Source organism: Sabethes cyaneus, chromosome 2, assembly GCF_943734655.1.
Source record: "Sabethes cyaneus chromosome 2, idSabCyanKW18_F2, whole genome shotgun sequence".
Lineage (NCBI taxonomy): Eukaryota > Metazoa > Arthropoda > Insecta > Diptera > Culicidae > Sabethes > Sabethes cyaneus.
The window spans coordinates 110,916,729-110,942,478 of NC_071354.1; the positions used below are offsets into that span (position 1 = coordinate 110,916,729).

At 37.7% G+C, this 25,750-nt stretch overlaps 1 protein-coding gene and 1 non-coding gene across 2 annotated transcripts in view; one reads left to right on the forward strand and one right to left on the reverse strand.

Moving 5' to 3' along the window:
• Window positions 1–25,750, reverse strand: part of LOC128734502 (visual system homeobox 2-like) — a 235,965-nt gene that overhangs the window by 157,963 nt on the left and 52,252 nt on the right. The gene's annotated exons all lie outside the window — the stretch shown is intronic.
• Window positions 9,977–10,095, forward strand: LOC128739002 (5S ribosomal RNA). Its single transcript, XR_008412147.1, has one exon. It is a non-coding gene; the product is annotated as a 5S ribosomal RNA (ribosomal RNA).

Below are 25,750 nucleotides of genomic sequence, written 5' to 3' on the forward strand. Positions count from 1 at the left end.
GTGTGTGTGTGTGTGTGTATGTGTGTGTGTGTGTATGTGACGCTTTTAATCTCACTCACTTTTCTCGGAGATGGCTGGACCGATTTTGATGTTCTTAGTGTCAAATGAAAGGTCTAGGTGTCCCATTGGTCGCTATTGAATTTCATACTGATCGGACTTTTAGTTCAAAAGTTATGTATAAAAATACGAAAAATATGGGACTTCATTATCTCATAGGTCTCTTAACCGATTTGAACAAAATTGATTGCATATGAAAGAGGAGTCTTGCAAACCCTTAACTTCCAAATTTCATGACGATTGGACTTGTAGTTTGAAAGTTACATAAAGAAATGTGAAAAAATAGTATTTAAAACATATTTATGTAACATATAAGCATTAATTTAATGAAAAACATCACACATTTTATGATTATTTGAAAATTACTGCTGAGATCTATCAAACGAAACCGAGTTATTTAAAATCGGACGGTTCATTCAAAAGTTATTCAAACTTTAACACTTAAGCACCGTATATTAAACCGTTAAAACGTGTGAAATCAAAACATATCAATCAAATGTTGATTGTATTCAATGTGTGCAATGTATGTATGTATGTATGTATGTATGTATGTATGTATGTATGTATGTATGTATGTATGTATGTATGTATGTATGTATGTATGTATGTATGTATGTATGTATGTATGTATGTATGTATGTATGTATGTATGTATGTATGTATGTATGTATGTATCTATCTATGTATGTATGTATGTATGTATGTATGTATGTATGTATGTATGTATGTATGTATGTATGTATGTATGTATGTAGTATACACACACATGTATGTGATGACAATTTGCATTTTTTTAATTTGCAATGAAATTCAAGAAAAGTGAGAAACATGTCAATTGTCTGAAGTTTGAACTCTGAAATCAAAACAAAGAAAAAAAAACTTCTTCCGACTAAATTCCACTATTTGATATTTATTCGCGACAGATACGTATATGCTTTGAAATAAGATACTGATGAAGCCTGCACGTCGTAGGCGAACTACATATCTGTTGCAAATAAATATTAAATAGTGGGATTCAATCGAAAAGTGTTTTCTTTTCTTTGATTTCAGATTTCAATTGTCATTTTCTTCACTTGCTGTTATTCACAATTGTACAAGAAAAGCAAAAAGCAAAGAACAGAAGTTAATTTAAGCATGTAGGTATAGTGGTATATTGGATTAAAAATACTAGTGAGTTGATTTTTCCAAATAAATTTATACAAATTTCAAACAAATTTTGCGCATCAATAGATACTCTTTACAATCAATAGATACTAGAGCTTAGAAATGTTACATGAAAAATAGGAAGTAAACGTTGCACGGTAGTAATTTTGTAAGATTTGTTTTCGTTAGTAACATTTTAAAGGACAGATGTCTTATGTCATGTATCATGTTTTAATAAATAAATCAAAAATGACAAGCACTGGACATCATATCGATCATATTTCCCATTCTCAAGCATGTTTATGGCGCAGCTTTTGCACTATTTGTTAGAGGGTTAGGAAAACAAGATGAGGTCGAAATCTTGTTTTCCTAACCCTCTAACATTGTAAAAACGATGCGATTAAGCTAATGACTATCTTTTCATGAAAGTACATTCAAAAGAAGCTTAAGTTTTGATTTTCACGCAAAAATAATTATCTGAAGGAGCGCCAGGTAAGAAAAAGTTCAATTTCTCTTTTTCATATCTAATGCTCTATTCAGTTATTTTTTCTAATTCAGATATATTGAAAAATTCAAGCCAAGCAAACTAATAGTAAAATTTTGAGATCAATCATTTTGTTGTAGATATCCTTTTTCTTCAAAAGCGAAGTATAATAATAATTTTTCTGAACTCTTGTTTTTCAAAGATGTTAACTTTTGAACGTATGGTATTAATATCAAAATATCAAAAAATCTGCTATGAACACATATTTCATATTGTCAATTCAAAACAAGTTTCGTATGTGGCTCTGAAGCCCGAAAGTTAAGGCCAACCGATTATAAAAAACTAAACAAGGTGTTCATCAAGTAACATAAATGACGCTTACAAGTATTTACGCACCCAAGGAAAGAAAATATAATTATTCTACGCAATACGTTGTGAATTTTACTGGCAAATAAGGATTTTGAGGAATACGGAACGGATATGTAAAAATATAGACAAGTTAATTATAGATGTTCCTGCGAAATTAAATAATGATTATTGTGGCAGTAGAAAGGCTAGATCACGCCGCTAGGTGGATTAATTCGGGTTTTTGAGTTCTTTCTTCGTTTTATTTATCAAGCATAAATTTATACAAATTTCAAACCAATTTTGCGCATCAGTAGATGCTTTTTCCAATCAAAAGATTTTAGAAATTTTATATGAAAAATAGGCAGAAAATGTTTCTAGTAATTTTGTACGATTTGTTTTCATTAGTGACACTTTAAAAGACTGAAGTCTTAGGGGCCATCTATAAAGTTCGTCACGCTTATAGGGGGAGGGGGGGGGGGGGTGTTGACCTAATTGTGACGATTTGTGACGTAGGGGGGAGGGAGGGTATGACGTCATATGAAAAAAATTTCAAATGGAAAATTTATTCGGGAAATTATAATTTAGTTTTCATTTTAAGATACAATATTTAAGGCTTCTATAAAATTAACGTACTGAACGATTTTAAAACAAATAGTTAAATTTTTTGAATCACAACTTTTTATTTTCAGCATATACACTTAAGTCACTTTTTACGCGAAGGATTCGTCCCGCGTAAATCAAAACCGCGTAAATTACGAATTTCGCGTAAAAAAACCACGTAAATTCCGAAATTCGCGTAAAAAAAGCCGCGTAAATTCCAAAATTCGCGTATAAAAACCAAAATTTCGCGTAAAAAAACCTTGTGGATTTCAATACTACGCGAAAAATAGACGTTTTGAGCACATCCGCGTAAATCCCGAAATTCGCGTAAAAAACGAATAAATTTCGAAATTCGCGTAAAAAAACCGCGTAAATTCCGAAATTCGCGTAAAAAACCCGATTTAATCCACCTAGTGGTGAAAGGAACCTTTGTTATACGGTCTTACTTGCTATTTGAGATAGAAATCGACACGGCTTTGGAACATAATTCATCTATTGGTCATCGTTACGTAGTGTGTTGGTTTACATAAAAATTTTGAAAATTGAATAAGTTTACAAAATTTTAAACAAAATAGGAACACTTTTAAATATTGATAGATCCTTTTTTCATGAAATTGCTGAGTAAGGAGTAAGTTGTTATTAATCTGAGTAAGTGCAAATAAAAGTAAGTTGTAAGAGGAAATCTTATTCTTTAACATATACATTGTCTAGTAAAGGTCTTGTTTATAGGTTTTTGAACTATGCATAGTTTCCTGTAATGCTATTCTATTTGAATCACATCAGTAGAGTTTTCTTGAATAATTTTCATCAATTTGTATTAACCTTCGGTTACTCACGCTGTTGTATTTTATACAACACGTGTAGGTTTTTCAACGCCATATTGTTGTAAAGTTACAAATCGTTGTTTAACTAACGTATATTCTTCAACAAACTTATTGTGAGCAAAACGTCATAATTATTCAATGCATTAATAATTTAAATTGTTGGGAAAATGTATGCAGCAAAACTATCAGCAAATGTAAAATGTTTAAAATGCATCCGTCTGCTGGTAGTCGAGTAATTCGTAGTCAAAATTAGGGTATTTTTTTATAATCAAAGTTCTACAGTTCCTAAACAAGCAAATATAGAGGTATACTATATTCAGTAAAGTTGTGTATTTTTATCATTTGTACAATTTTGTAATACATGAAAAAGTCATACTACAATTACAAAAAGAGCAAAATTATAAAACCTGATTTTACAAATTCATATACAATAAATAAGATTTTTCTATCTTAGCTGCAGAGATGGAAGGTTACTGTCTTTAGCAAAATTTCTTGTAATAATATGCTCTATAACTTTGCAGAACACATCAATGTGTTATATTGACACTGAAGAAAAATATTTTTTTTTATTCACTTTTAGGGGGATTAATCAAAATTTAGATTCGACCAGACGATAGAGCTTTTAATTTCAAGAAACTATTCTAAAGGTTCGATAAACCTAAAACCAAGTTTTCCCAGTCAAAACTCTAGTACGCACGTTTTCTTTGGTTTGAGGCTATTGTGCGCGCGAGTAACTGTTACAAAAGTTGGCTGGCGCGAGCGTTCGAGGGTTAATATCTTTTGACCGCTACAACCAATTCTTATGAAATTTTGCATATATATTCTTAGTGTCAAAACCTCTCGTTTGATATTAAAATAATTGAAATTAGGTAAATTATCTTGGTTAAAATCATTATAAATTTTTGTTAATTTTGGTGTGGTGTATACGGTTGCTCATAACTTTCAAATTAAACGTCCAATCAAAAAATCATTCAATAGTGATCCATTAGGATATATTATCTTTCAAATGAGACTAATAGCGCATAAATCGGTTTGGCCATCTCTAAGAAACAGGCGATAATTATTACTTTGTCGAAACAGGTTTTTTAAGTATAACTTTTAAACTACTTGTTTGTTTTCAATTACAAACTCCTGAATAACTTAGCTTTAATAAGAGCTTTCATTTGATACTAAGATTGCTGAAATCGGTCATGTTGTTCTAGAGAAACCCGTGTCACGTAGTTTTCACATTTTTGCTTATAACTTTTAAACGAAACGTCGTGTCACGAAGCAACTCAATAGTGATATACTTAACAATAATACCTTTCAAACAAAAGTAATAGCGAACGATTCGGTTTAGCCATCTCTGAGAAACAGGCGATAGAAAAAATCATTACATACACACACACACACACACACACACACACACACACACACACACACACACACACACACACACACACACACACACACACACACACACACACACACACACACACACACACACACACACACACACACACACACACACACACACACACACACACACACACACACACACACACACACACACACACATACACACACACACACACACACACAAACACACACACATACACACACACATACACACACACACACACACACACACACACACACACACACGCACACATACACACACACACACACACACACACACACACACACACACACACACACACACACACACACACACACACACACACACACACACACAGACATCGACGAACCCTATCGATTGGTCTATGTGACTTGGCCCTCCGGGCCTCAGATCAATTTCGTATTTTTCGACCAATTTTTAAACCTTTGTTATAGTATAACAAAGGTAAAAAGGTCTCATGGTAAGGGCGATGATTTTTGGAACCACCCTAAATCGGAAGGGGGATCCCTAAGCGCCAAATAAAAAATATAGGTCATAAATTTTCAAAAAACGAACAAACGTGCAAAATTTGAGCAAAATCGGAGCACTTTGTATCATGGAATTACTGAGTGGGTACACCTGTACCCGGTTTATCAGATTGCGTTGATTTTTTGGTTGATCAATTGAGGGTTAATGATATATGCTATATACATTCAAAACTTTCTGAGAACACAATCATTTGCACCAAGAACTATATTCTGGTTATGAAATGTGCGCTGGTTATGTTAAATGCCACCAAAATTTATTTACCTTTGTGCCTTTGTGCATTCACCCCTTTATTTGTTTGCAATTTGTATGTTTCAAATTTTTAAGCAAATCATTTTTTGACACCTTTGAACATACACTCAAGTTTTTTTTACACGGGGGATACGCGCCGTGTTAAAAAAACCGCGTTAATTCAAAAATCGTCATAAAAAACGTGTTAATTCAAAAACCGTCATAAAAAAACCGCGGTAATTCAAAAATCGTAAAAATAAACCGTGTAAAAACGACTTGAGTGTATTTCCAATTTTTTCATTCATCGTCATCGTACATATCAGTATTCGGTGTTAATAGCCATCAGAGCTTTATTTTTATTTCATTCATTAATCGATTGGTAAGAATTAGACTGCCGATTTTCAGGAGCTGTTACTCTCCAACAACTAACTCTGTTAGCATAAGGTTATTACCGAATTGAAACATTTAATTATTCCTCAAAGTGAATTTAATGTTAGATTGCTAATTTTATTTCTAACTGGGCTCCACAAACATGCGAAAATCCAAATAAATGTGCGTCTTCACTTTAAATCCTCTTTTGTCTGCTCCATTTCTTTGGTATTTCATGCGCCAAAAAATTTACCTTTTTGCACTTTTGAGTAGTCCAATTAGAAGTGAAATGAGCCAAAAATTATGAACGTTAATCAAATACTGATGCTTTACTGCTTTTGTAACATTTTCATACATATACTTTTACTGCAACTTTATTCCAGCAAATATTCACTTGACGGTTAAGTCATTTCATGGTTCAAAACATTAATTTGTAAAAATGCATTGAATACGCATCCAAATAAAAAATACGTTCCCAAAATTGGTTGATAGCAAGAATAAAGATTTCGTGTTTCAATATACATTGAAGTTATTTCGAAGGTCAACTGCTGCGAGCGAAATGGGGTGTTATCTAAACTCGATCAGGAGGACCTAACAAAATTATAACAGATCTTGTTATGTTGTTATCAAATTTTCTAACAATAGTTGTTATTAATTTGATATATTTGATCATATTATAACAACCGTTGGTATAAATAAGTGGTCAAAATATCAAGAATTATAACTGAACTGCCTCTAATTAATACCTGATTCATAACAAACCATGTAATGATTTTATCTTAATTGTAACACATTGTGTTAAAGGTTAATTGTCAACATTTCAAGATATTCCAAAAATAACACAGCTAATAAAGATATATTAGCAAGTATTAGTAACTGTGAAGTGACGTAGTTAATATACTTTTAAAATGATGATGGTAATTAAAATAAGTTTTGCAAGTAACATATTTTGTTATTAAAGCGAAATGTGTCATTCACAGTGGTGGAATCTATATAGCTCATTCATAACTCAACGTGGTTTTTTTGAAGGGAATATGACTACTTTGTCCATTAATTTGAACTGAACTCAATGTGCTACTTGTATCTGAATCTGTTACAAACTTGAATTTGCCTCTTAATTAGTTTATTTTCGATTCGTAACATAATATGTTAAAAATATCAAAATGTGTTATAAAACAGTTATAATCTTGTTATGGCCTCCTGATCGGGAAGCCATTGAGTTTACTTATGGAACAGATAATTTGATGGCCACCACAACTATTCGGTATTAGTGGCGTATAACCTATACTGCCTCTCACTCAACAGCTCCCTGAAGGATAGAGTTTGTGCCAGTTGCGGATTATATTTCGCATCTAAGGTAATATTAAATGGTTGCAAAAAATACACAAAATGATAAAATCCACCAGAAAAGCTGCAAGACGTCAGCTGGAAGGCCTGGGTCTTTCAACTAGATCAGACGAATTTGAATGGATGGATGCAAAGGTCGTGGATATGCTCGCAATATTAATCGACGACACATCAGCGACTTCTGAGGCGTATCCAATCGCATCCGTGAATCGTTGACTTATAAGCTCGAAAATTTTCCTTTTCATTTTTGTTATTTGATGAATTGATTGAAGTGAATTATATTGATAGCTTGAAATAAAAAGGTTGGAATGTATATTTATTTTTGTTTTGTATTAAGGGAAGGGGGTAGCCGTGACGTGACGTACTTTCTCAGGGTGGTCATGAATGTGCGACAAATCTTTTTCTCGCAGCTAGGTAAGATGTAACACTGTGATCGACTGTTGAGACTGTTTAGAGAACAAAATCTTGTGATCAATGCTAAAGATTCACTGTTTGTCATGTACTGTACGGATCGTGATCTGTGCGACGATAACTCACAGATTTGATCAAAACCACTGATTTTCCATCTCTAGACTAGAATGACCATCAGATGAAACATTTCTAAATTTATTAAGCCTCATTGCAACTAAAACTTTCGATGCAGTACTGCAAGATTGAGTTGAATGGAGCCGACTACTTGAAACAGCACGAGCCACCCCGGTTCTATGCTGAAGACGACGATGACGATGACGATTATTGAACTAATATTCATTACTATTATCATTTAAGACGTCCCGCATTCATTTAAAAATAATGTGGTTATTTTGGTTTATTGTTAGTTTAAAAAAAAAACCCGAATTAATCCACCTGGCGGTGTGACCCAGCCTTTCTACTACCGCAATAATTATTATTTAATTTCTCAGGACCATCTATAATTAACTTGACAATATTTTTAATTATGCGTTCCTTATTTTTCAAAATCCTTATTTCCCAGTAAAATTCGCAGCATACCCGATCAGGAGGCCATAACAAGGTTATATGAGTTTTATAACACATTATGACGTTTATAACATAATTAGGCTTATACAAATTTGAAAAAAAGTTTATGTCCTGGTCTCAAAATATTGTTTCCGGACCGCAGGGAGATTTTGTTTTATGATGGTACGGATTTCGAACGAATTTGTCCAGGACATAAAATGAGACATGAAATGGTCAACAATCGCTATATTATGAAGTGCTGATGATTTTTGATATGCGACAAAACATATTTTACTGATGCTGAAATATCCTTCTATGGAAACCAGTTCCAGATTCTTAGTGTCCCTCCGGATTCGGATGGGGCGCACCATGGATTGTAACTGCAGCAAAGTAACTGATATGACCACAGTCGATGACTTGTTTTGTACTCTAAAAACTGGCTGCGAAGTCTGTCGATAGAGAAAAATCAATATCGGACCCAATGACCTGCTACAAAGGTAAAATGACAAAGGTATCCATGTCCAGTCCGTCCCAAAGGAGCTCAATTCACCAAATTAGAGAAGCAGTGACGTAGCCAGGGTTTTCATTGGGTGGTCAAGCCATTTTTTATTAGAGAAGTTTTAAATCTACGGGGTTCACTCGCCTCTCGGTCAAGTTATTATGCAGAAAACCATTTGTTTAAGCAATATATTTAATGCTTATGTTACAGAATTTTCTTTCGAATTAATTAACTAATATTTAACTAAGTATTCATGTAATACAAGTAACTTTCTAATGGTTTTCAAAAGTTTGCGTACAATATGATTTCTGCTAATTAGTTTGCTGTTGAGAAGAATGTTTTACCGGATTTGCAAAGACTGCATGGTACTCTCGCATGGAGCCTACTTTTCCTTCCGAAGACGCTTCGATCAAGGAGCATACGCCGCACAATATCCTGTCCTATTCTTCAGCTGACGAATTTTTCACCGGATCGAGATCGGGAGCCGGCACGCAGTTGTCGTTTGTACTCCAAGGTTAACTTCCGTTGCGTCTCCTATTGCTATATCGCCGTTGAGGTGCTCATCGAAATACTGCTTCCACCTATCGACCACCTATCGTTGCTCGCTTTCCAGTTCAATACGCGATCCTGCATTTTTCTCAACACTACGAAGCCCGTTCCTAGCTCGTTGATCGCTCCGGGGTTCTAACTAATCGAGCAGTACCCTGTCGCCACCAACGAAATTTAGCGATTTGCAGTTCCAGATACCAAGTCTCCATTCCATGTCCTTATTTTGTCGCCTTTATCCATACCGAATGCTCCGAGTACCAGACAGCTACATAGTTGAGAATTTTCAAAGACTATGAGAGATACAAAACGATGTCGGTTATATTGTTATTCAAAGGTGCACTCATCTAAAATATACTTGTTCTACAGTTTTAGCTTGGTGTGTTGTTATTCTGCATTGAAATTAAAAAAAAATGGGGGCCAAAGCCCCCAGGCCCCCCCCCCCCCTGGCTACGTGGCTGAGAAGTAGTGCTCGATAATCAAACGGAAGCTGAAAATGAAGAAAGCATTCACCAGCGACATTGGTTAGATGAAGAATTGGTGAAACCGGCTGGCCAAGATCGTGACTGAAGAAGGTGTTTACCGACTAATAAGAGATATCGTTAGTACCGCCATACGGGGTTACTTTTGATTCGGGAAGTTACTTTGTCAACGATCATACCATGTTGAAAACACCGGTTCTCGTCCGATCACCGAAGTTAAGCAACATCGGGCGCGATTAGTACTTAGATGGGTGACCGCTTGGGAACGTCGCGTGTCGTTGGCCTTTAACTCCGCCAGTGAGAGACCACGCTGATGAACTAGCACGTGTGACTCCATAAAAAGAGTGAACAAGTGATGGGGAAATTGGATCGGGACCCAAACTGTCTGTCACAAGCCAGGATAAAGGAGGAGTGTTGAGATTTGTCTTTTGGTGTGCAGCGCTGGATGGCTCCATGACAAACACGTGATGGATCCATCTAGATCTGCACCGAGTCTCTTCCGCGGCAAATCTTGTAAAAAAACGTTTGCTCCCAATGTAGCAAGCAACATTGGAGCATGCTGCATTCTGAGTAAATTGCGGAGGAGGACCCCAATACTCGGTGTAACGCGACCCGTGCCTAAGGATGAATGCTTGGGGGGGGGGGGGTCTAATTAAGTCTCCCAAGGTCGAACGGAGCCTGCATGGTACCAGGGCACCCCGTGCAGTAATTTGCTCCCTCTGTTCTAAGCTGGTAACGGACAGCTGATTCTTTCTCCCAGCAAATTAAGACCATTGAGATGGAAACAATTAATAAAACTTTTAATATAAATATAAATAACAAATCAAGTGGGGGATCAGCACTCAGGAGGGACCCTGACATCGATAAGACCCAAGAGGAAACTGGCGATGCTGATATAATCAGTCAAATCCCAGGACCCAGTTGTGTCAACGGTGCAGGACTAAACCCAAAACAGCCCGGTCGTACCACAAATCATATAAAATTACAAAGAAAAAATGTTAAATTTGTCCAGGTGAATCTTCACCATGCGAAGGGAGCAACTGCTGTACTTTGTAGAAGATTCACAGAAAGCAACCTGGATGTAGCATTGATCCAGGAGCCCTGGACCTATAAAGGTAGGATGCAAGGAATTCCTACAAAGTCGTGTAAATTGATTTACGCCGAAGGTGAGCTCACGCCAAGAGCTGCCATTTTAGTAAGTGAAAACATAAAAAGTTTTCCAATTACAGAATTGATTACAAAAGATCTCACAGCAATAATGATGGAGGCTCCAACGACCCATGGCACGACTGAAATTTGCGTAGCATCTGCATATTTTCCAGGAGATTTGGGTGAAGTACCTCCACCAGAAGTGGTAAATTTGGTTTCTTACTGCAAGAAACAAAACAAAGCACTTGTAATTGGATGTGATGCAAACGCCCATCACAATGTTTGGGCCAGCACAGATACCAATAACAGAGGTGAACTCCTTTTAGACTATATATCATCAAATGATATAGATATATGCAATAAAGGGGAAGAGCCAACTTTTGTAAACGCAATAAGGCAAGAAGTACTTGACTTAACACTATGCAGTCCAACGATGACTGATAAAATAAAAAATTGGCACGTATCGGATGAAGAATCTTTGTCCGATCACAAGCAAATCATGTTTGATTACGAAGCTAATCAGCAACTTAAGGAAATTATAAGAGATCCCAGGAAAACAAACTGGGATCAGTATAATTTGAAACTGAAGGTTGGAGTCAAGAACTTGAAAGGCTGCTCAAGGGCATGTAAAGAACTTGAGGACAACTCAAAACAACTTTCAAACCTGATCCAACAAGCTTATCACGAAAGCTGTCCTGCAAAGGAACGCTCTACGAATAGAGATGTACCTTGGTGGAACAAAACTTTGGAGAAATTTAGAAAGAAAACTCGGAAATTATTTAACCGGGCAAAAAGAACACAACAGTGGGAGGAGTATAAACAAACTCTCAATGCCTATAATAGGGAAATACGAAGATCAAAGAGGATTCACTGGAGGCACACATGTGAAAACATTGAAAATACTCCAGCAACTGCTAGATTGCAGAAAATCCTCGCTAAAGATTATTCTAATGGGTTAGGTACTTTGAAAAAAGAGGATGGCTCTTTTACTAACTCAACTAAGGAAACATTAGAGTTAATGATGAGAACACATTTTCCCTGTTCAATCATTAATACATGCGGAGACCAAAGTGCACCGGCATTGAGAACTGTAAATCTTGAAACCAGGACAGACATTCTCGAAATAGCGAGTGAAATGACTGGGTTAGATAGAAATAGGAATGATGCTTGTACTTTGGCCAAAAAAATTTTTACAAGAAGCAAGGTTGAATGGGCGATTGACACTTTTGAACCCTTCAAATCACCGGGTAGGGATGGATTTTTTCCTGTACTACTACAGAAGGGCAAGGCGTTTTTAACACCTATTCTAACAAACCTTTTTCAATCAAGCCTGATACTAGGTCATATACCAGCAGTATGGCGACAAGTACGGGTCACGTTCATTCCGAAGGCTAATAAGAAGGATAAGACTTCACCAAAATCCTTCAGGCCGATAAGCTTATCGTCCGTTGTGTTAAAAACAATGGAAAAAATAATTGATGAGCATATAAAATCATCATATTTAGCCAAAGATCCTTTGAGCGAATATCAATTCGCATATCAAGAAGGCAAATCTTCAATAACAGCAGTACAAACTGTTGTAAAAAAACTAGAAAAGTCTTTTGAAGCGAAAGAAATTTCACTAGGTGCCTTCCTTGACATAGAAGGCGCATTTGATAATTCATCTCATAATTCAATGATTACGGCTATGACGAAACGTGGTTTCGATATATCCATTATCGACTGGATTAGCGAAATGTTATCAACAAGGGAGATATCAGCAAGCCTTGGAAGCTCATCTATATCTTGGAGTATTTCTTGACAGAAAACTCAATTGGAACACACATCTAGAGCAAGCAGTAAACAAAGCAACAAATGCTCTATGGATATGTAAAAGAACGTTTGGTAAGCAATGGGGACTGAAACCGAAGATGATCCATTAGATCTATTCGGCCATTGTCAGACCCAGGATTACCTATGCTTCGTTGGTCTGGTGGCCAAAAACGAAAGAGAAAACTACCCAAACAAAGCTGGAAAAACTTCAAAAGCTAGCCACTCTCTCAATAACAGGTGCAATGAGAAGTACACCTTCGAAGGCATTGGATGCTTTACTCTATATACTTCCATTGCATCAGTTTATACAATTAGAAGCTGAAAAAAGTGCTCTGAGGATCAAAAGATCAAAGAACCTTTTTGAAGGGGACTTAACAGGTCATCTCAGTATTCTAAAAACTATTAGTATAAATCCTCTTGTAACCAGTAATGAAGATTGGATGGAGAAAAAATACAACTTCAACCGAATATTTCGTGTATTTGAGCCTAGACGTGATTCCTGGGAAGATGGTGGTCCCGATATTCGTCCAGGCTCGACAGTTTTCTATACAGATGGTTCAAAAATGGACAATCAAGTGGGAGCAGGAGTCACTGGCCCAGGAATAGACATGTCAATTTCTATGGGCAGATGGCCAACTGTATTCCAAGCTGAAATACAAGCAATTCTAGAATGTACGACTGTGTGCTTGCGCAGGAACTATAAACATTCAAATATATGCATCATGTCCGACAGCCAAGCAGCTCTAAACGCTCTAAAGTCGGCGACATGCACATCAAAACTTGTCTGGGAATGTATTCAATCACTCCAAAAATTGTCTCGTCGTAACCAAGTCAACTTGTACTGGGTCCCAGGTCACTGTGGAATTGATGGAAATGAGAGAGCTGATGCACTAGCAAGACTCGGATCATCTCATCAATTTGTAGGACCTGAGCCCTTCTGTTGCTTATCTGCTTCTGCTTTAAAAATGGAGCTAAAAGCATGGGAATGTACGAAAGTGGAATCAAATTGGAATAACACTTTCAATGATAGGCAGTCGAAACGTTTCATCTCTCCAAACGTTTCAATTACTCGCAAAATACTGGAGCTTTCGAAGAAAGATCTAAGCATTTATACTGGTCTTATAACAGGACATTGTCCGAGCTGCTATCATCTGAAGCTAATGGGAAAACTTCATGATGATATATGTCGCTTCTGCGGCATAGAAAAAGAAGACTCGGAACACCTGTTATGCCGATGTCCGGCAATTCTCAATAAAAGATTAAGGTTCTTCGAAAGAGGGCTGTTAGAACCCTCTGATATTTGGAGAACAACTCCCAGCGCAGTAGTGCACTTCATCCGAAGTGCATCACCGGGCTGGACAAATGCTATTAGTCAAACAATGACAATCACTTCTGCTAGTGGTGCGTCATCTTGACAACATAGCCATAATAAAACGGGGAATATATCACAATAGATCAAACAAATGGTCGCAGTGATAAAAATACCCAACATGGAAAAAAAAGTTACTTTGGATATACCTAAACTAATAACTAGCTAGAAATTGATGTTTTATTTTGAATAGCTAACAGTTACAGACTCATCATCATCATCATAATCATCATCATCAACAGCAGCGTGTAAGCTAGCTGATCGATTCCGGTAGCCATAGAGCCACGGTGACTACGGGGAATCATATAAACCATAGAAAAAAATTAGTTAAACTTTACTTCGGTACCTAATAAAAACACAATCACCTGTTATGCTGTTATAATTAACTGTTAAGAATCAACTGTTACGCAAAGATGGGCAGTGGAGCAATAAAATATAAATACGGGATTTTTTAATGAACATTGCTTAGCGCTTGTCGTCAGAGGAAACATTTCATTTTACGAATATTTTTCTTGCTTTCTTTAACTATAACTATAACAAATACATGTAGTTTTGATTTTATTTTTATTGTTAGCTAGAAAATTAATTAGTTATATAATACCGCGTTGTTGTTCTACATTTTTATATAAACCTAACACTTCAATAATTCAAATACATTTTCTTAGAATCGAAATGGAGTAGTTAAGCGTTATAATCTCTAGCAAATTAAATGAAAAATTCAGCGATTTGCTAAAATATATCATTCACTGTAGTATTAGTGTATATACATAAATATGCATGTACAGGTATAGCTATTCTCAGTAATGGAAAATTGCATAATAGGAAATTGAATTGATGAAAAGATTTGCTTAGAGAAGTACTCCCTAGAGAGAATATATCTGTAATGCCATTATTCTCAATTCGTTTTATTTTTTCAAACCTACCTTCTACCAACACTGTTTCGTTCATGCTCTTTTTGCTACTCCTCGTTCGTTTTTTTCGTTCTATTTTATTGCATTGAACATTATGTACGCCATGCTTGGCGTTTCATTTCCATTTCTTTGCAAGCGAATTCAGTCCGAGGGGACCGATTTACACTGCAAGCCAAATACCGTGGCTCTTTATATCGTGAAGCCCAGCTCCGTGGTTCCATTGGTACTTTTGCTGATTAAATAATTGGATTGGGTAATACAAATCTTGTGTTCATCATGGCGGAATGTAAAAGTATTGTTTGCCAAGTATTTTGTGGTATAAATGAAATGTGCTTCGTTCGAATCGAGATATAACGATGTCTGTCAATGGGAGTTGAGTTTGTATTAGTCATTATGGTAGCTTGGTTTTCGGAATAATTTAAATAATTCATTATTGAAATACTGGTTGTTGTCGATCCAGCGTCCATGTTCCTCAGATGGTGAGATGAAACCGTAAGCCTGTTTTCAGTAATGGTAGAAATGCACGCTAAATCACATAATAAATGTATTACAGATTAACACACTTAATTACAGAATATAATCTCGGAAAAGCAATATACCGAAGTGTATAAAAAAATGATACTTTAATATTGGAAAAATGTATGTTTTACCTTAATTTCGATTATTATGTAACATAAAATTGTTTAAAACATCAAATTTCTAAATTCTATGTTGGCTTGAAAAAATTTTGATTGCTTTCTTTTGTGATCTGTGATTTTGTGATTTTGAAAGCCATAATTTATTGTAATATTTTTTTTTGAAACGATGATTCTACAATTGATAAAGGGACGATAAGAGAGTAATGAAGAAGGATTTTTTAGGGAATGAGGGAGAAAGAGTGGAAAGGAAGGGGGAGGGGGGTTATAGGTAGCTATGCTTAACCAGTTGTCGTTGTGACTCCTATCTTTTGTCCAATGCTGGAAGGTGCATGGGTCGAAACAAACTGTAATCAGAGATTATAATCGAATTTGAACCCACAACACCTGCCAGGGCGTGTGGCTCCGGTTATGTGACCGTACCTGACTACATTAACCCAGTGTTGAAGGGCAAAAAAAGAGTAAAGATAAAAATTTCAGTGCGGTAGTATTTTTCCGGTATTTATTAAGTAAAAATTTGCTGAAATAACTGAAAAAGATCTTATTTAGGTTTTTTAATACGAATCTGTGATAATATTTTTTCCATCTAATTTGTAACTTTTCCATATAAGAAGCATAATTTGCAAAAAATCTGTACGTGATGGAGAAACACGGAAATCAGTTTTGAATTCAGCACCCCAAAAAAAAAATCAACTAAAATATCTCATGCATCTTAAATTTTTGTAACCAATTAATCAGGGTTATCATTCATTTACAACCAAGCATGGTTCGATCGCTTTGACTCAATTTTGATTCATTTGACAGTACCGCCTCAGCCGAGTAAAATTTGATAAAGTAATGTATAAGACATTTGTAAAACTGGTTATTATCTACAATTTTGCTGAATTAAGTTTTGCTGTATCTTTGGTATTTACGGTTCTACAATGCTAGTACCTCTATAGCAACTAAATGAACGTTCATTTTGTCGCTAAAGAGTTACTAGCATTGTAGCGCCGTAACTACAAAAGATTCAGCAAAACTTTATTATCCTTATAAAATATCGATATAATCGGTTTGGGAACGGATGGTTGCCCTATTTCATTCAACCTACAGTGCATTCTCTTTGCTATAATCATTATCGCTCACTGCCAATCCTATATTATAGCTGTCGCCGGCGAAGACACATTGCGTTCCTCTGACCAGTACACTTAAATTATAAGGAAGGGTGATATGGGGCCTGAGAGTAAACCCATACTAAAGCCACTTGACATCGTATGGCCTTGTTTTACTAAGATTCAAACCCACCACCTCTTGTCAACGCAGAATCGATAACCTTGCGGCTACGGAGCGCCCTGCTGATAAAACGACCATTTCCCATACCCAATGCGAAAGATGTTTCTACGAGTCTAACAATATAGTTAAAACAATTCCTTTTTAAATATTCACTGTTGATAAATGCTTTAATGCGATGTCATAAAATTCGTTTCCTTTGTTGTGCTTTGTTCAAAAATCAAAATCTACAAGGTATACAGCTCTAAGGGTTGTACGAAAGGGTGACGTAGGACTATATCAGATCATTAGTTCAAAGACTAATGTAAACTGCATTTCTGGTATATGTATGTTTATAAGAATCTGGGAGTGCCATTGTTTAAGTGAATGTTTAAAAGAGAACAGCGAAATACGACGCCTGCAACCATTGAGATTTCTTTTAAAAATCATTTGTGTGCATCATAAAGGTTGAAATAGTAATGAGTGACCAGCCCACAGATTATTGTATTAAATATTATGTTTATGCGTAGCTTGACAGGCTTCAATAACCTTACTCTAACTTGCTTGTGGCCTTCAAAAGGGCCATTGGTTACAAATAACATTAAAGCCAAAGCACGTTCATCGCAAATATGTCGTTCCATTCGAGTATCCTTCTTTTTTGACATGAATGGCAACAGGCACGTAAGTTAGCGGCGTCGACCCTACTAGCACAGTTGTTATAAACTAGTTGTGGTAACCGATTAATGACTGATTTTAGTCATAAATAGGTTGCAGCAACCAGAAGTGACAAAAGTGTGCTACTTGGGGATTCACTGTCTCTTGCTCCGAGAACGTTTTACTAGTTTACTTAATAGCTTACCGCTTGTTACACATGGCACATACGCCAAAATTTCTGTTTTTGCATGAAAGTCATTATCCTTCCACCACAGAAGTGAGGGGTCTCAAACCATCATTAAGTAAATTCATGCCTCCAAAAACCCCCACATGCCAAATTTGGTTCCATTTTCTTAAATAGTTCTCGAGTTATGAGACAATTTGTCTTTCATTTGCATGGAAGCCCCCCGTGTTAAAAGACGGATGGGTCTCAGTACACCATAGTAAAAAATCCTGCTATCGAAACCCCCCACATGCCAAATTTGTGTCCATTTGCTTGATTAGTTCTAGAGTTATGAGGAAATTCGAATTTCAGCTGTATGGGAGCCCCCCTCTTAGAAGGAGAAAGGGTCTCAGTATGCCATAGAAAAAATTCTTACCTCCAAAAATCCCCACATGCCAAATTTGGTTTCTTTTGCTTGATTAGTTCTCAAGTTATGAGGCAATTCGTATTTCATTTGTATGGGAGCCCACCCTCTTAGAAGGGGAAGGGGTCTCAGTACACCATAGAAAATTTCTTCCTTTTAAAACCGTCACATGCCAAATTTGGTTCCATTTGCTTTATTAGTTCTCGAGTTTTGAAAAAAATTGTGTTTCATTTGTATAGGGGGGGGGGCTCCTCTTACGTCCTCCGTAAAATTGCTCTCTAACCTCCTCCTTAAAATTGCTGGTCATTTTATTTATTCAACGACATATAAGTTGATCAATTTCGTTCAGTAGTTTAGTAGTTATTACCATTTGAAATCTTTCATTCAGACGTTACACTTTATTTTCGTTTTCACAAAGTGCTACCCAGTCCCAGTATAGTAAACAAAGACGTAGTCCTACATCAAAAAAGTTTGATTCTTGAGAAAGATGTACATTAAGTTCAAGAAACAAGACTTTGGATAAGTGCATAGTGGTCCAAAACCAAACACACGTGCGCTTTCGAGTTTTGAGTAGAAAAACTTGGTGTTAGGTGTGTGGATCCTCTAGAAGAACTGAAATTAAAAGTTTAATTTGAAATCAAAGAAAACAAGAAAACATTTTCCAAATTGAATTCCACTGTTAATATTTATTCGCGACAGATACTTATTTCGCCTACGACTTGCGGATTTCAAGTTTCCTTCTTTTCTTTAATTTCAGGTTTGTGTTCTAGTAAGACGCTTCAAAAGCTTTAATCAAAGTTCTATCGTTTGGTGGAATTCAACTTTTGATGAATCCCCCCAAAAGTAAAATAAAAAACTTAGTTTGATCAGTTTTAATATAGAAATTTAAGAGCATTTTTCTCAGTTTGGGTGTAGAACCATCCACCTCTTCCGCGAAGATAGAAAAATCCTATTTCTTTATATGAATCGTTAAAATCAGTTTTTCTATTTTAGCTCTTTTTGTAGTTGTATTTTCCATGTTTTACAAAGTTGTACAAATAGTAAAAATACACAACTTTGCTGAATATAGTATACTTATATTTTATTAGGTAGGTTGCATATTATTCTAGACAGTAAGTTTTATGAAACAAAATACTATCTTCAGCATATACAAACAGTTGTGCACTTAATTGAGTAAATTTTATAGTTTAAATTAACCTCGACTGCACACCAAATTACTGATAGAATTTTATCATTAAATTGTTCAGGCATGGTGGTCCAAGCTTCAAAAAAAATTTCTTCGATTTAGTCAGAGTGAACCAACTGCAAACAACCATTCATAAATTTCTTTCGTTTGACCTTAAAATATGATTTTTTACAGTAATAGTATTAGACGACTTTGTTGAAGCGTAACTAAAAGCTTATAAAAAATTGAGAACGATTAAGAGCTACAAAAGTAACAGACATTCAAACTTTAAATTCGATTTTGTTGAAATCAAAATTATGTCACTTGGTTCGGTATGTAACACCTACCAATTATAAATATTTTTTAGCAAACAACGATATATTAAACGATTAAATGATTTACAATGCAAAAAATGTCACTGTTTGTGGACCTTTTCCATGTTAATACATATCTAATTACGGACTCGACCATTACTATATTATAAACATTGAAGGTCTATAATAGCGTAGCGAACAGTTTAATCTGCATACAAAATTTTCTGCCGTATTCTGTTTCTCAATCTGAGGCCGTTGTAGTAAACCTTTGTTAGAGAATATGAGTGTGGTTTTCGAGAGGGACGCTCCACGACGGACCAAATGTTTACCTTCGAACAGATCTTTGCAATATCTTTGTTACGTTGTTGTGGCGTTCTGTATAGGTTGCATTTGCTAGTACTAGGTAGCCAGCTATAACGTGGTCGATGGTTTCTTGTGGTTGATGACACATTTAGCATACATCCTCTATATCCTGATGCCAGATATACCGCCTACAATTTTTCGTCGGCATAATCCCTTCTTGAATGTCTATCATATTAGATTCGACCACTAGAGAGAGTTCACCACGGGAGAGCCATAAGTTCCACGCGACTTTGTCGACATAGGGTCGGTTTAATTGGTAGGGGTGAGCACTATGTACTGCTTTCTGCTTCTAAGATGCAATATTTTCTTGTATCGACAATAGATTGCATCTGCGGTCGTAGTCTGTATGCGACAGATGTATAGCGCTGTGGCCCCAGCGGGACAAACAGCTCTGTATATTCTAGCAGTGTCGAGTTGCGCATTCTACGAAATATTCACGCATCTGACGCACCTGAGCAACGCACAGTGCTTGAATATCGACTATTCCTACACCCTCTTCCACTCATGGTAAAGTGAATCTTTCCAGTGCCGATTGAGGGTGGCGTATACCCACTTGTTTGAATTCTCGCCATCTCTCAAGTTCTTCTAGGCCAGTTATTCTCCACTTCACTACTCCAAAACTGTAGGTCAACAGGGGAATGATAAATGTATTCAGTACTCGTACCTTATTCCCCGCATTGAGGGAAGACTTTAGGACACAGTTCAGTCGACATAAAAATTTATCCCGCAGCTCTATCTTGATGTCGGTGTGGCGAATACTGGTGAGCTGCCTGAAACCAAGGTATTTGAACGATTCGCCACGAACCATATCTCTAATCATTGCCCCATCGGCATTTGTCTTGCCCTCTTTTTTGCTGTTCAATATTGCACTAGAAGGTGCTATTCGAAGGACAGGCGTGCAGAGAAGCGGTACCATCATCACGAAATCTCATTAGATTCTAGGGATTGCGGACGACATCGATATCATCGGTGTTAAGTGCAGAGTTGTGCAAGAAGCGCACACGCATCTTAAGCATAAGGCTTACCATGAATTTGAGTGTTGGAACTGTGGTGGTGATAGATGGTAACCTGCAATTTTGAACAAAATTCACACTCTATAAGACGCTAATTCTCCTGGTGGTACTCTACGGTCACGAAGCGTGGACGTTGAAAGAGAGCGACCGACGAGCTCCAGGCGTTTTTCAGCGTAAGATCCCGTCAAGATCAATTCTTCTCAATATTAGACGATGGAGTGTGGTGCAGGCGCATGACTCATGAAATATGCCAAGTATATAATGTTGAGAATGTTATGAAGCGACTAAAACACGGCAGGCTTCAATGGACTGGGCACGTAGCAAGGATGCCGGATAAGAGACCAACGACAACAATATTTAGCAGTTGTTGATAGTTGATAGATTTTTGAACGAAAAATTTCAAGGTACACATCCACATTGGATGTACGAAATGATCACGTAAGACGTAATACTCAGTTTTAGTTTGATATTCAGACTATTTTCTCAGTTTATTTGAAGTAATGATTCTGCCATCAGGCTATTGCAAACTAAAGTTTTTGTCCCCACCCTGCGTTGAAAATCGGGGGGGCAAAAAAAATTAATGGACTTGAACCAAAAATTTTTGAATTAAATCAATTGCCTGTGAGCTCTATAACCTAAAGAACTCGAAAAATGAGAGCTAAGCAGTTGGCTACCTTTCCTAAAAAAAATTGTGCCCGCTTTCCGAATCACCTCCTCAAGAGCGATGCAAGATAACCCATCACCTTGACTTATTTCTTGTCGCGTCTCGAAGGGACTCGAGAGTGTCCCGGAGATCCGTGCGTAACGTATCACTCGATCCAGTGTATTTATTATCAGTCGCGTTAATTTGTCCGGAAAACTGTGTTCGTGCCATAACTGTAATTGATCGACTGTATCGTATGCTGCTGTGAAATCAATAAATACGTGAAGCGCGGTAACACTATACTCCCAACATTTCTGCCAGATCTATCGGATGGCAAAAATTTGGTTCGTCCCTAAACTAATCTATGCCCGATTTTTATAACAAACTTCATATTAGTTCAACTTACTGTTATTTTCAGTATTTATTTTTAATGTCTCTACTAGGTCTGTGCAGGCAAAGGGTGGCGGCGCACAAATGAGTATACTATTTTTCGTTATTTATTTAAACGTATTTATTTAATCGAGTGAGCTGTCACAAGAGAACTCAATCAATTTCTTTCGCTCATCTCCTCTTACTTCCATATAGTTCCAGATGATGTCGACGATGATGTTCCGAATTTGATATCCATGTGCGAAGCCACTAAACCTGAATAATGTATCGCTGAGAACGATTTACGAAGATCTGTAGTTTGCGTGTTATCTTCGCCGAAACGCACCACTTCTCGTACAATCTCTCACGTACAATAGAAAATATTTCACGTTTGAATTGAAAATTCTTGTTTTGTTCAGTGAAAGGATATGATTTGAGCGCCAAACAAAGGCACCACTGGCCATTCTGATCCATGTGTTTATATCGTTGGTAAACTTCCTCCCTCAATCGGTTATACAGTTACTGTGGAATTGGAGGAATTGTCTACATATCAGCGTTAATTTTCTCCTGGAATGGATAAAGACCTTGCAGAGTATTTTGAGAGTGATACAGAGCAACATGATGCTGCATCTGTTCACATATTCAGATAGGTTCCATGTTTTAAGGACTTTTATTAAGATGCCCTGCATCCGCTCCACCGATGTACGCCGCTCCTGTGTAATAAAACGCCTCTCCTGTAAAAACACGATTTTCAGATTTGTTAAGATCGTTACCGGGCTCGGGGAGATTTTCTTTTATGATCCAAGCATGGTACGGATTCCGAAGAAACTTGTCCAGAACATGAAATCGGTCATATGGCCTTTGAGACACTCGAGATGGTCGCCAATCGTTATTTTGTCAAGTGTTGATGTTTTGATGTGCGACATGACATATTTTACTGTTGCTGTAATTTTCCTCTATGGGAACCGGTTCCGGATTTATAGTGTCCCCCCGGATCCGGATGGTAGGCGCCATGGCTTGTAACAGCAGCATAGTAACTGATATGACTACAGTCGATGATTTGATAAAAACCAACATGTTTCAAACAAATTTAGAATATTTAACAACAGTTTCTAAAAAAGTCATGTTGCGTTCCCCCAAAAACACCGGCATAACTCGAAATCATATGATGTATGGCTATGATTTGTAGTTATTTTGAAAATAGAAAAGATTTTCGGGAAAATTCCAAAATTTGGTAAAAAAATATCGAAAGATAAATAGTTGCGGACGTTTTGGCAAATTTTCGGATGCCAAAAATGATGTAGACGCTTCTCAGATACACTTTTTGGCATCTAAAGTAGTTGCAGGTGACTCTACATGCCTTGAATTGTCTGTAACACTATGCCTACCCCTTGCCGAAAAAAATATTCCTTATCCGTTTAACTTCCTTAACCCAAAAATATGAGACACCTGGTTTGTTTCTTTGTTTATCGCCAAACTTCCTTAGTGAAAAATTTGAATTTTAGTGATTTGCTGTCAGGTGTAATGGTTTGAAAAAACGTATTCAATGTTATGTGCAAATTAGCTTACCGTAGACTCTCGCTAATTTTAAGGATTCGTCATGCAAACTAACGAGGTTAGTTTTCAATTTGAACTACTTCTTCTTCTTCTTCAGCAGCATAGAGCCGGGGTGGCTCGTGCTGTTTCAAGCACTCGTCTCCATTCAACTCGGTCTTGGGCCACTCGTCGCCAATTTCCTAGTCGTCTCAGAAGTCGCAAATCGCTTTCGACCTGGTCGAGCCATCGTGCACGTTGGGCCCCCCTGTTCCTGGTGCCGGTGGGGTTGTTGAAGAGGACCATTTTCGTCGCACTGTCGTCCGGCATCCTTACGACGTGTCCGGCCCACCGTAGCCTGCTAACTTTCGCTAGATGTACGATGGGAGTCTCCCCAAGCAGTGCCTGTAGCTCGTGATTCATACGCGTCCGCCACTCTCCGCTTTCAGTTTGTACTCCGCCAAATATCGTCCGCAGCACTTTCCGCTCAAACACGGCAAGGGCGCGTATGTCCTCCGTAAGCAGCGTCACGGCTTCAAGTCCATAAAGAACTACCGGTCTAATAATGGTTTTGTACATTGTTAGCTTCGTGCGGCGGCGTATGCTTCCTGATCGCAGCGTTTTGCGAAGGGCAAAGTAGGCCCGATTTCCCGCTTGGATGCGCCGCTGGATCTCCTTACTAGTGTTGTTGTCCGCGGTCACCAGCGATCCCAAATACACGAACTCTTCTACCACTTCTAGTTCGTCGCCGTCAACGGTTACCGTCCGTGGGAGGCGCGCATTTGTTTCCTTTGAGCCTCTTCCTTTCATGTATTTGGTCTTCGACGCATTTATTTTTAGCCCAATTCTCCTAGACTCCGCTTTCAGTCTGGCGTAGATTGCCTCCGCCGTCGCAAAGTTCCTGGCAATGATATCGAAGTCATCTGCAAAGCCTAGAAGTTGGCTACTCTTGGTAAAAATCGTGCCTCTCGTTTCAATGCCCGCTCGTCGGATCACCCCCTCAAGAGCGATGTTGAACAGCATGCAGGATAGACCGTCACCTTGTCTCAACCCTCGTCGCGTCTCGAAGGGACTCGAGAGTGTCCCAGAGATGCGTACGAAACACATCACTCGATCCAATGTAGCTCTGATCAGTCGCGTCAGTTTGTCCGGAAAACCGTATTCGTGCATTATCTGCCATAGCTTGTCTCGATCGACTGTATCGTATGCTGCTTTGAAATCGATAAAGATGTGATGCGTGGGCACGTTGTACTCCCGACATTTCTGCAAGATCTGTCGGATAGTAAACATTTGGTCCGTAGTTGCGCGAGCCCCCATGAAACCCGCCTGATAATTCCCTACGAAACCTTGTGCTATCGGTGACAGCCGGCGTAACAGGATCTGGGAGAGTACCTTGTAGGCGGCGTTTACCAGCGTAATACCACGATAGTTGCAGCAGTCTAGCCGATCACCCTTTTTGTAGATGGGACAAACCACTCCTTCCATCCATTCCTCCGGTAGCTTTTCCTCCTCCCAAATCCTCCAAATAACCCAGTGTAGAGCCTTTGCTAGCGTTTCCCCGCCATGTTTATAAAGCTCTGCCGGTAGGCGGTCCTTCCCAGCGGCTTTATTGGTCTTCAGCAGCCTGATTTCTCGTTTGACTTCTTGGAGATCAGGTGCTAGGACATCACTATCTTCCATGGGCGCTCCTAGGTTAATTTCCGTTCCGCCTCCTTCTGCGACTTCGCCATTGAGGTGTTCATCGAAGAACTGCTTCCACCTGTCGACCACCTCGCGCTCGTTTGTAATTAGATTCCCTCCCTCGTCCCTACACATGTCAGGTTTCGGTGTGTAGCCCTTCCGAGTTTGGTTCACCTTCTCATAAAACTTGCGCGTGTCATTAGCTCGGAATAGTTGCTCTAATTCTTCACGATCTCTGTCCTCCTTTTGGCGCTTTTTTCTCCTCAGGATCGTGGTCAACTGGTTCCTAGCTCGTCGGTACTTGGCCAGGTTCTCTCTAGTGGCAATACTTAGATAATTTTTCCAAGCATTTTTTTTCTCATCCACCGCTTGTTGGCATTCCCCATCAAACCAATCATTTTGTGTACTCCGAGGCCCAATACCTAACCAATTTGAACTACTGGCAACCCTAAATATGCTGAAACTTGTATTAACTGGCCGCCCTGCTCTTTGCC